The sequence below is a fragment of the Varanus komodoensis genome, unplaced genomic scaffold, assembly GCF_004798865.1.
Source record: "Varanus komodoensis strain SLA01 unplaced genomic scaffold, ASM479886v1 scaffold3, whole genome shotgun sequence".
In the NCBI taxonomy this organism is placed as follows: Eukaryota; Metazoa; Chordata; class Lepidosauria; order Squamata; family Varanidae; genus Varanus; species Varanus komodoensis.
In genome coordinates this window covers 16509475-16522418 of record NW_025335761.1, presented here as the reverse complement: position 1 = coordinate 16522418, position 12944 = coordinate 16509475, and positions in this window count along the sequence as shown.

Here is a 12944-nt window from a genome sequence, read left to right as displayed (position 1 = left end):
CAAACTGGAACGTTTGGGTTTCACGGAAGCCTAATGAGTTCATAACAGCAAAGGATTCCATTAACTCCACACATTTCAAAAACAAACTTGTTGGTGGCATAACTATTCAACGCCCACCTCCCTCCTGGCAAGAAGCACCTTTGGCAGCAATTACAGCTGTGAGTCTTCTTGGGTCAGTCTCCGTCAGCTTTGCGCCTCTGGATCCTGCAGTACATGTCCGTTCTTCCTGGCAAGAGTGCTCCGTCTCTGTCAGGCTAAGTAGGGACTGTTGCGGAACAGCCATTTACAAGTCTGGTCGAAGATTCCCAATTGGATAGGGGTCTGGGCTCCGATGGGGCTATTCCGAGACATTCCAGTTCTTGCTTTCCAGCTGATCCAGTGTTGCTTTGGCTGTGTTTTTAGGATTATTGTTCTGCTGGAAAACTGGTTTTCCTCTGGAATTGCCCTGTATGGCTCTTATGCTCAGTACTGAGCAGTGTCCCAGTCCCTGCCAAGGGAAAGTATCCCAGAAGCATGGTGCCAGTGAGCAATGTTGGCTTCGCACCACACACAGCATTGTGCAGCAGGGCCAGAAAATCCCATTTTGCTCTTAACCAGACCAGAGAAGTTTTTTCCATCGGTTTGCTGCAACCCCAAACAGGCCTCGATACGTGATTCTTTCAGCAGTAGCTTTCTTCTCACTACTCTTCTGTGATGCCCAGCTTTAGGTCATCCAAGTTATAGTTGTCCCATAGATAGTATCTCCCATCTGAGCTGTGGATCACAGTATTTGAGTTCTGGAGTATGTGGGTTGCACTGGAGCATATTTAGCCATGTCACAGCAAAGGGGGTGAATATTTGAGCAACCAACAAGCACCAGTTGGTTTTGTTTAGTTTTGTGCCACAATAAAGGTATTTTGCCCCTTCACAGTGTTGAATATCTTGTGTACATCAGGTGGTACCAGTGCCAATTGAAACAATATTAATGCCAGGTTATAACACAACAACATGTGGAAAAGTCCAAGGTGGGTGTATACTTTTGTGAGGTGTTGGACACACATGTGTTGATATGTAGATATGTGCACTTATGCTATGCGCCTGTCCACCAGATCTTTTGAGTACCTGGCAACCTTTGTGGTATTTAATCATTCGTTTTAAAATAGTTTTGGTATGTTTAATTTTTTGTATTTTAATCTTTGTGTTTTTATTCTATGTTGATGGAAAAGTCACTCATGAAGAAGTAATCCAACATTCTTCAAAATGAATAAATGAAAATTTTAAAAGGAAACTTTACTAAAAATTCCCAAATCTCTGTGCACCACTCAACACACATGTAGAGAGACTCAGAAATCCTTAGCTAAATGCCTTCTCAAACTGCCTGGTGAAGATGGTATACCAGGCATTATCCCTGATTATTTTGTTCCACATATTCCTTTGTTTTAGGCAATTTTGAGTGATGTCTTCTGTCACTAATTTCTTCTGAATTGAAACTATGCACTTCCAGGCAGTGCCAGGAGGAGAGAGACTTGATCAGGAGAGCCCCAAGTCCAGGCTTTTATCAGAGGAATTATTTTATTTATTTATTTTTACATTTATAAACCACTCCCATAGCCCTCCAGGCCTCTCTGGACACTGTACAATATATCACAATAAAAAGCAAACATAAAATTCATACAATAAAATACAATGAAAATCCACAAGATAACATACAATATGCCCAACAGAAAGCTACACCAGTCAAAATAACCTCAAGTACAGCAGTGATAAAATAAGCACCAAAATTTCTTATAAAATGCTAATTCAACTGTTCTTAAAATGTCTGATAAGAAAAATGAAGGCACCAGGTGTACTTCCCTTGGGAGCATATTCCATAAGTGGGGTACAACCCCCGAGATGGCCCTTCTATTTGCCACCCACTTCAGCTCTTTGCGAGGCAATTTCCTGAGAAGGACCTCTGTGGCTGATCTTAATGGTCAGGTAGGAACATGTGGAAGTAGATGGTCTTTCCTGGTCCCAAGCTAATTAGGTCTTTATATGTCAAAACAAGCACTTTTAATTGGGCCTGGCCCTCAACTGGTAGCCAATGTAGTTGGTAAAGAATTGGCATAATATGGGCATGCAAGCCAGTTCTTGTTAACAAACAGGCCACCCTCTTCTGAACCAGTTGAAGTTTCTGGACTGTCTTCAAGGGCAGCCCCATGTAGAACAAGTTACAACGGTCCAACTGAGAAGTTACTAGAGTGGCAAAGCTGCAACCACTGAGTAGCAAAATTGTGCAACTGGTGGAAAAATGTGCAATTGAAATAATAAGAAAAAAAACCTGATGTTCAGTGAGAGAACTTAAGCTGCAACAATGTCATGGATAGCACGCACCTCATGAGTCAACGGAAGGGTTACAGAGTGATTAGCCTGTTCTGAGGCTGGGCTAGGCACAAGAATGGCCGCTCAAGCCCTGCTTTAGTGTCGGAAGGGGCCAGCGTGTTCTTTACAGGACCCTGCGGCTAAGGCCCGGGAAGCAGGAGGAATGACTGTTTGCCTGAGGCCTAGTACCCCTTGGCCTAACTAGTGCCTCATGTCAAGCCTTTTGGCCTTCGTAGGGGAGAGGGCTCATCCCAGACCCAGTCATTCTGTGAAGAAGGACCTGGCAGCCCAGCCGGAAGAGCTAGAAAGTGTAAATGTGGAGGCTTTTGATCACTTTTGTGATACCCAAACTGAGACGGGGAAAGAGCTGTGGTTGCAATCATCATGGCCTTCTGCTGAAGGCCTTAGCCAGCACAAGACACGCAAGGGCTTTAGCAGCACTCTCGCCCACAGACATTTGCAAGGCTGTCTACGAAACAGCTAGCACATCACCTGGTACTTTCTGTCCTCTGGTGGTAAGTGTGCTGGGCTTGGACAACACATGAAGGCACTGGGGTTTATGTGTTGTGTCAGTCCAGGCGCACGCTCTGCAGTAGGATGTGGCATGTTCCATGTGTGCTAATTTGACTGTACAAGCCTTGCCCTGTATCTTTTTGCATTTATGATACTAGGCATCTTGCGAGACAGTTATTGATTTGACATTATTTGTTTTCTCAAGCAAAGGTCAAAAACATCTCAGTGTTTTCTCAATAATTTAGTTGTCAAAGGCTCTGAAACCAAAATCAAATATTCCCTGGTGCAGATGAGATCTCATCCATCCACATTCTGAATTTTCTGATTAGCTTTTTCTGAAATTTAGCTTTATGAAGCACCACATGGCTTCCTTAATGCAATCTGAAGAAAGACCAATGCACTGGAAAATTGATTTTTTGGTGATCAGATGGCAAGGCATTTCAGCAAGCTTATGCTAGCATTCTGCATGAGCTGTGGCTTCTGAACAGTTTTTGCATTCTGTTTGGAGTTGCTTGTGAAGAATAGCAAGCTAGTCTTTGCCAGAGCCTTGTAGAATAGAAAACAAAATAACATCAGCCAGGCTCCCACAACCCTTTGCTCCACCCAAATTGTTGTGACCTGCTGTTGCCAGAGAGGATCAGAAGAAATGATTTCTTCAAAAGCTGTTTCTCCAAGCCTAATACCCATCAGCAGGTGTTGACTGCTGTCTTTCTCCTGCTGGTTTAAGGAGAGATCAAAAAGATTGGTGGGGGGATCTCATGGCAGGGTCAGCCAGTGGCAGGGCTTGCCTAATGGCTGCCTCTTTGATGTGGGCAGGTGAGCCCTGTTCCTTCCTCCTGTTCCCCAGCAAGGCTGCAGTTATCCTTAATCACGCTGGAAATGGCCTGTTAGGGTTGGCCTATGCACACGCCCTGCATCTCAAGAGCAAAATAGCCTCCAGTGTTTAAAGACAATTGCTAGTTTTGGTTTTCATTTTTGTAGGAAAAGGTTTGTTCTTGGGGGACATCTCCAATTTGTTCTTCTGAACCTCAATTTCTACTTTTACAGACCCTTCCAAAAACATCTGTTTGATTAGTTGCATGAACAAAGAAAAAAAAACTGGTATAAATTGGCAGGAGAGGGTCAAAAAACAACAAGGATCATAACTTTTATTGTGGCTGTAATGGTCAGCGTTAGAGCATGTTGTTCAGTTTTGGTTGTCCACTTTGAGAAGTACTGGCAAAAGGACAAAAAATAGCAGATCAGAATTGTCCATCTTATTGTGGACAAAGAAATGGGGAAATATATTTCCCAGGGGAGGATAAATTCTGTGCAGTCTCTCATAGGTGAGGCTACTGTTGGTTGAGGTTGTACCCCAGCTTCTTTGTCTTTTGTTTCTGGTATTTTGTGCTACTTTTCAAAAGCAATTTCTTTTCTATGGAATGAGAGTGTTTGGGGAAATGTGGGAAGGATTTTCAGCACAGCACTAACAGAAAAGGTCAGTTAAAGATTGGGGAACTTTTCCTTCCATAGAAAGGAAAGGAAACATGGGAATTCTTAGCATCTGGGCACTGAATACCCAAATTAGCTCAAGAGAAGATGGACATGAAGAATAGAATGTGCACTATTCCCTCTCAGTCACAAATAATTAACTAGAGGCCAAACTTAGCACATTTAACCTTAAAATAGACCTATTTTCTAAAACCTGAGAATATTTCCTTGCAGAATTTTGCTTTGCTAGTTATCAGTACTCAGAGGCTCTACAGAAGGTCAGTGGTCTCTTCCTACCTTGAACTTTGGGTAGTTAATGGCTACCTTGGGCAAAGGTTGGCTGCACCGAAAGTGCTGATAATTAGTGCTGATCTTATACTTGCAAGGCTTCTTTTTGGCTAAGCATATGCAAGATTGTGCCCTGCAGGTGCTTTCAGAGTCAGTGCCCACAGCAGTCGGAGCTCTCACGGCCATTGCTCTTCCATGTTGCTCTGCCTGGCTTGCACGTGCCAATTATCCTGCTGATAAGCCCTCATGAGCAGTGCCCGAGAGGGGAATTGGTGTATTTTCCAACTGGTCTGCAGTTGGCAGTTGTGCCAGCATCGCAGCCATCCAGAAAAGCACCAGGCTGGTGAATGCTGTGATGTGGAAGAGCTGAAGAGGATTTCCCAGCAGGGTGGAGATGGCTGGCTTATGCTGCAAACATGCAATATCACTTTTGGTGCTGTTGCAACTGCGGTAGTCCCTTCAAGCAGAGCTAAAATGTTATTTAGGAAACAGGAAGCTGCATTACACTGTGAGACTTCTAGCCCTGTATTGACCCTATCAGCTATAAGCTTTTCTTTTTTCTTTTTGGTTCCAAGAGTACGTGTGTATATTTTTTCCAGTCCTAGTCCAGTCTCTCTTCTCCTCACTTCCCTGAATTCCTCCCCTCTCCCCTCCTGGATTCTTGCCCTCCCCACCTGAAACTTCTGTTTTACTACCCATTCCCAGGCCTAGAATGCTTCTCTCCCTCTCCCTCTCCTCCCCTTTTTTTTTTCTTTGGTACCTTCACTGCTTGGAATCTCTACATGTTGCCCCCCGGCAGCTTCCCTATCCCTCACTCCTTTTTCCAAAAGGGGCTGGTAACGCTGGTGTCCATGGGCTCCTTATACATTTCAGCTTTTGTTCTCAGCTTCAGAGGAGCTCCGTGGTGGTGAACCAATTTAGGGATCAAGTGCAGCACAGAAACTAAATTGCTCCCCTAGTTAACCTTCAGTGTCCAGTTCCGATTATTTGAGCTCAGCACTTTTCATTAGGCAGCACTGCAGTAGCCATAGTCACAGGCCTTCCCACTTCTTTCCCCAAAAAGCCGATTATCTGCATGTTTCAGTACCTCCCTTCTCATCTGCATCAAGATGCTGCCAGGCTTGTTTTTATTATGTGAACCATCTAGAGAGCCATGTGGCTACAAGACGCTATACCAAAGTGCGAAATAAGCAAACTATCAATCCAAATGCAGCTTGCTTTTGCATGGGCAGAGGCTGCCATTTGCAATGTACGACAACCCATTTAGTGGTCCTCTTCCTTGCTAAGCTACAGCAAGTTTATTTATTTATTTTTATTATTTATTAAAACATTTCTATGCCGCCCCTTGCCGAAGCCTCGGGGTGGCTTACAACACAATAAAATACAAAAATAACAATATAAAAATTAACAACATAAATAATATAAAAGTTGCTGCAGATGCGACTACAGCACACTATGCCAGTGTGGGATTGTCCTTAATAGGAGAGTTCCTGTACAGGATGCAGCCAGCCATGCCCTGTGGGAGGGCAGTGCAAGCTGTAGGGAACAGACAGAAGCGTCCCTCTCCTCCCAGCTCCCCATTGTTTCCCTAACTGACATTGCACCAGACTCCTGCAACTAAGGGGCGGTACAGTTTCCCCCTCCCTGCCCAAGGAAGGCTGCTGAAACAAAGCAGGTTTGAGGAGGAAAAGCAGGAGTGGCGGTGCGTGTCTGAAAGGACCGTGGCAGCATTTCTGCTTTTGGAAACACCTGGATGGTCTGGGCATGAACACGGAAGTACTCTGCTCCTCCTTCGTCGAATCTCAACCCTCCCCCATTTCAAGCCACCATTTTTCATCTGGCTGCGATCCATGGATCCTGAGGTCCCAGTTTTTTAAAAATAGGCAGACTGGGAGAGCCTGAAGCCCACCCCAGCCTAAATGCCGAGAAGCAGCCCTGGTGTTCCCTTCTCAGTGGGAGGAGAACAAGTGAATAAGGCCACCCACCCTCTCCAATGGCAAATGTTTCCTTCACTGTAGAGGAGGTTGTTAATGTGGGAAAAAATAATCAGAGGAGTGGAGAAAAGAAAAGAAGAAACTTGCCATGCCTGAGATGCCAGTGAAAGCACACTAAATAGGGGCAAAAAACTCAACAGAAACAAGCTGGGGACTGTTAGGGGTTGTAGAATATCTTCTGTCTAACCATGCCTAAGAATGCACCCTTAGTTAAAAATGATGCCTTTGTTTGTAAAAGATTTCTTAAAGAAATTGCTTTTTCTTCTCCACAAGTACAATCACAACGAACATGCCCCAGCCAGGCATACAGCAACTCCATCACGGTGCTCCCGTATCTTGGAAAGTGAAGAAGAAGGCTAGGTGAAAATGTTCCAAGCAAATAAAAGGCCGTGGCCCCATTTCAGCTAACAGTGAGTTCTCAGAGCTGAGGTTCAGGGAATCTAATGCAAAGACCCAGAAGTGTAGCTTAAATAGGACCATTTAAAAATCCCTATGACAAGGAAGGCAGTGTGCAATGCACAGATAATGCTAAATCCATTCCCACCACTAACTTGTGTTGATTCCTGGATGCCTTTGAAGTGTTCGGATGGATTTTAGTCCCGGCAGAACATAGCCTACAACCCAATAAATTACTCTGTCTGGGAACAAAAGTTTAGGATGGGTTATAAATACCACTGTGCCACTCAAGGAACAGGCCTGGATGTGCCGGGAACCATGATGCCGGCCAGCACAGCAGGGGCTGCATTTCGCAGAATTACCAGGTCTTAGAAAAGGGCAGAGCTGTGGCCAGGGAAGCAGGGAGCCTGGGGATTGTCCGCACAGGGAAAGAAGGAGTGCACCCAGGAGGGCTGCAAACTCTGATTCAATAACCCCTCCCTTTCTGGATTCACTTCCTTGTACTGCACCCTTTGGCTGATCTCCCTGCTCTGAGGCAAGGCTCTCCTGGGATTACTGTAAGGTTCTTCCTATGAAGTGATCTCTGAACTCTGCTAGAAAACACCCAATCCATAATGTGAAGGCTGGGCTGTCAGCTTGTGCCAGTTTTGGACCAAGCTGCATGGATTCTGAAACACTCCCATTGGTTTCTGGGTTGCATTTAGCACAGTGGTTTCCATGTGTATCATTCAGCTATGGCCTGGACCCATTTTGTCTCATGAACCTCTCCGGGGAGCTCCATCTACCCCAGCCTTCAGAGTTCAGACTGGGAACCAGACTTTTTAGCCATGGTGCCAGCTTTGTGGAAGTCGCTACCAGCTCAGGCTGTTCACTAGTATGGGTGGATCCAGGTCCATCCCTTCAGATTTCCCCTTTCCCACTTCCAAGTCCTTTCTGTGCCGATTTTCCCCCTTTCAGATTGTTGATTTTCATGCATTTTGTTCACATTTTCCAAATTGTATGCATCCATTCATTGCCTAAAGTCGTTCAGGCATATTTTGAATCCTGTGCACTTTCCTTTGTGCACCTTTCAGATGTGGAGGGATTCAGGGGCTATTGGCTGAACTTTTCTTTTTTGAAACCTGTCAGTGGTGGAGAAACCAAGAAGAATGTGTCCAGTCAAAGCTGTAAATTACAGAGGCTCCCTCTCAACTAAAGGCCTGCCAGAGTTTTTGTTTAATAAGAGAGTCATTCTACATTCATCAAATAATACTTGAAAAATTACTCCCAGTTAAGTATCTTGTGAAAATGAAGACCCTTTGAAAGGGAAGGGCAGTGGCAGATTCCCTTCACTAGTGCAAGATGCACGTCCCTGCTTGGTTGGATTCCCCAGCTGAACAGCAGGGTCTCATTTTCTATGGAAAGGGAAGGATGGATTTATTCCCTTTGTTCCGCCAGAATATCTTCCATGTTGTTTCATATCCCACCCTGAAGAACCCAAAGAGATACTGGCAAAGAATCCATTCCTGGCCCTGGTTCACATAGCATTTGTTTTAGGAGTTACACTCCCAGAGAAGACTCATTGTGTAATCTGAGTGAAACTTCTGTAGCCTAAAGAGGGGAGCTGGTCCCCTTTTACATCCTTCCACTTGAAGACGACCTCTGTTTGAAAGTTCCTAGTGCAGTGATCTTTAAAGGGCATCAGCCATCAGAACTGCTGGCCATCCACAGTACACCCATTTTAACTGAGACCTCAAAGCCCACCATCCAGAGCCAGATGCAGACTGGTTGCTCATTTGAGTGCGTGTAAACTTAACATTAAGTGCCAGGGTGCCTCTGAGCTCATGCTCTGATTGTGCTTCTGTTTTCCAGTCCAGAACTGCCCCTGCAGCCATTTCCCACCCCCAGCTCCCACCCCTGCCTTTCCCCCCCAAGCTTGCTTTGTTTCAGCTGCCTAACTTGTGAGGAGTGGGGAATGGCACTTTATGTTGCTTCTTCCAAACCACCAAGAGGCAGAAATTCTACTGCCCATCTATTGCAAATCAGCACTTGATCCCAAATTAGATCTCTTTTACCCTCCCCTGATTCAGGGTTTTTCCCTATATTGCAATAGATTTATCCTGAGATCACCATCATTGGGCTAACCCTGTGTCTTGAGACACTGCAGATATTCAGTTGCCCCATGGTGAACTTTGGAGAGCATTTCTGATGAAGCTCCCAGTGAGCACGGAGCACAGATCTGGCCTGGCTATCTGCCATTAGCATCTTCTGTGCACCCAAAAACTCTGCGGAGAGGACCCTCTCTTAAGAGCCATGCTGTGGGTCTGGTTCCATTTCGTTCAGAAATAGCCTGGAGGCACCTGTAGTTTAAAACCTCTCTTAAGCAGCAACATTTTTTTTCCTGTAGATATAAATGATCCATCAAGGCCATATGCTGAAAATGATGAAATCTAGTACACTGTACAATAGCTGCTGATGAAAAGAATCAGAAGGCATTCAGCATTTTTCTATGACCCAACTAACTTCTAAGCAGAGCTGAATTTGGGACAAAACAGTAATGTATTGCCTGAAAGATTGCTTAAATTTGGGGGTGGGGGCTTCCCATTGACAGGCTTTATTTAATTTTAAGTAGATGTTGTATATTGATATTTTATTAAAGATAGCTGATTAACCTAGGCACACAATCCTTCTTTCAGTCAACATGATTCCATTGTATTTCTAATATAGAAAGCTTACTGTCTAGCATGTCTCTAAACAAAAAAGCTGAGGATAAAAGTTACAAATAAAGCAAACACATGGTTAGCTATTCTAGTGCATTTGTTTGCGTATAAAATAATGGCCAGGTTCCTAAAGCAGATGCTGGCTTCTCCCCACAGTTCTGCTGCTTAATACATCCTTTGCATGGGTGGATCCAAGGCTGGTTCACACTGGATTGCTTGTCACTTGATGGCTCCTTTCAGCCAAATGTGTTAACTTCTGTGCCAAACAGAATTGTGCAAAGTGAAATAGGTGACCTAAAGGTCTGGACTGTGGCAATTCATATCATCTCATTCACGTGTTCAATCATCTTCTGAAGTTATAGTCAACAAGTGACTACAATATGCATTATACAAGGTGACCCCTTCATAGTGGAAGAAGTTAGCTAGCGAATAGTGGCCACATGTGAATTTCACATTTCATCTCATGGCTCACCCTGCATTTCAGAGAGATTCCAAGTTATTTTGGTTGATGCCCTTCTCATTGTGTTTTTTAAACATCTGTTCAGGACTGAAACTGCCTGAAGCACTGAGCCAGATGACTTCCAGTGGGAGATGGATGGGCTTTGTTGATTCTCCTAGACCTCTCAGTGGCCTTTCATACTATTGACCATAGAATCTGTCAAGGCTGCCTCTTGAAGATGGGATTAGGAAGTACCACACTTGAGTGGCTCTGTTCATCCCTGGAGCAATTCTCCAACTAGAAACAGATTTGGGGGAACATTCCATCTTCTCTCCCATGCATTCTAGTATACAGGATGGTGTTTAATGTGGATCAGTGCAAGGTCTTGCACTTGGGGCATAGGAATGGGTGCCATAGGTACAGGTTAGGGGACAAGTAGCTGGAGAGCAGCACTTGTGAAAGGGATCTCGGGGTACTGGTTGACTGCAGGCTAAACAGGAGTCAGCAGTGTGAAGGGGCAGTCAAGAGGGTGAACGCCACCCTTGGATACATAGCCAGAATGGGATGGCTTCTAGATTGAGAGAGGTCTTATTACCGTTCTATACAACTGTGGTGTGCCTGCAGCTGGAGTATTGTGTTCAGTTCTGAGCTCCACATTACTGGAAGTATATAACCAGGTTAGAATTGGTGCAGCATAAGGCCACAAAGATAGTGGCCAGATTGCAGGGAAAGCCATATGAGGTGAGACTGAGGGAACTGGGTCTTTTCAGCCTGGAGGAGACTCTGAGGAGATCTGTTGGTGACATATAGGTATGTGAGGGGGTGTCACATGGAGGTGGGTAGAGACCTTTTCTCCCCTGTGGAGGAGGGTAGAACAAATGGAGCAAAGCTCAGGGAACAAAGGTTCAATTTGGATACCAGGAAGTTCTTCCTGAAAGTTAGGACCCCGAGGGTATGGAATGGGCTCCCACCGAACACCCATTGGTAAGGGTGTTCAAGGATAGGCTGGACACATATTTTATTTATTTAGGAAGCTTCTATACCGCCCCATTCACCAAAGCCTCGGGGTGGCTCACAACAATAAATAAATAATAACAATATAAAGACAATATAAAACAATATAATTTGAGACAACCTGGCCAAAGATGTAAAATAAATAAATAATATTAGTGATTAAAATGATGTTTAAATAAAATGTACATGGTAGGCATGTCATGAGCAGAGCCGGCTGGAACTGGAGGTCAGACTAGATGGCCTGGGAGGCCCCTTCTGACTCACTCCGTTTCTCTGTTTCTATATACTACAGGAAAAGTGGACCATTTGTAGCCCTCTAGATACTTCAGCCCTCCCATCAGCCCTGCCCAGCTCTGTCAATAGTGAGGGGAGTGTACAGTGCAATCCTATGGTCACTAGACACAAACTAGAAAGCCATAGCATATTCTTATTATTTTTTTAGCATCCCAGATCTGATCTTGGAAACTTGCTCTGAAGTCAGTGTTGAAGGCTCTGCCCTTGGAGCACTCTGCCAGCCCTTGCAGCTGGCATGTGAGGAACCGTGCTTCTTGGGAGCAAGAGCGGCCCTGGGGACAGGCTTTTGGGGGAAGAATGCAGGAGCAGACGGGCTGCGGCAGCATATGGAGTATCCTGGAGGCACTTCTCACTCCTTCCTGCTGGCTCCCAGGCATGAGGGTCAACACTGGCTGCCTGAGGGTCAACACGCCAGGAGGCGCTCGGAGACAAACTTCACCTCCACGCTGCTCCCATACTCATCTAAATTTGCCAGGTTACGGGCAGCCTCATTGGATTGCTCCATCACTGTACTAAAATGTCACAACAATTGACAACATTTCTAAAACATCTTTGTTGTATAGATTTTTTAAACTTCAGAATATATTAAACATTCAAATTCATCTCATCTACTCCTCTGTTCAAATGTACACATGTATGAAATTCAAACAGCTTCCGTCACGCAAGTCTGCATAGCTACAAGGAACCCATTTCAGTAAAGCCACTGGGTGCTAAAATAAGCAATTACATCAACACCAAAGCTTTAGAGCCTTAATAGCACGTTTCTCTGCAGAAATGTATTTAAAATGTATCAGCATCTCCCTAACCATCCTGTTATCATTCATCAGATATTCCAAAACGAATCCTTCAAATGTTTATTTGTCTTGAAATGCTCAAAAAATTTGGAGGAATCCATTGTCCAGGTGAATATCTTCATGAATAAAAATCTTCCATGGCATGCTGAACTGTTCACAAGGAAATGTTTCTGGGGTTGGCAAGACTTACAACTTTTTGCAAATGTTCTGGGATAAGTCTCTATAGAGATAGCTTTTTGCAGCTGTGGAGAACTGGTCATTTTGCTATGCAGTGTTCAAGGAAACAAACAAAGAGGCACGTTTCTCTTAATAGATGAACAATGACTGCCTTCAAATCAAGGCCCCTGCTGACTGTATACCATTTATTCTGGCCCTTCTCTAACAGGAAACTGTTTAGATGAGTTGGAGTGCAATGCCCATCATTTGCAGTCAGCATGGAATGGTGGGAGTTTCTGACAGTTCGATATATCTGTGGAGCACCAGACTGAAGAGGATGCTGATCTAATCTACAAAGCTAAATCTGAAATGTTACAGCAGTTTCTACCCTAAGATACACCCACAGTGAATAAAGAAATAATGCAAGTGGGAAAAGTGAGGATTTATCGGATACATTTTTACCAGCAGATGGAGACATAGAGATGGTTTGCCCTTTTAGGAAGACTGAAGGGATCCTTGCCTGACTGAATTGGTTGCCCTTAAGAGA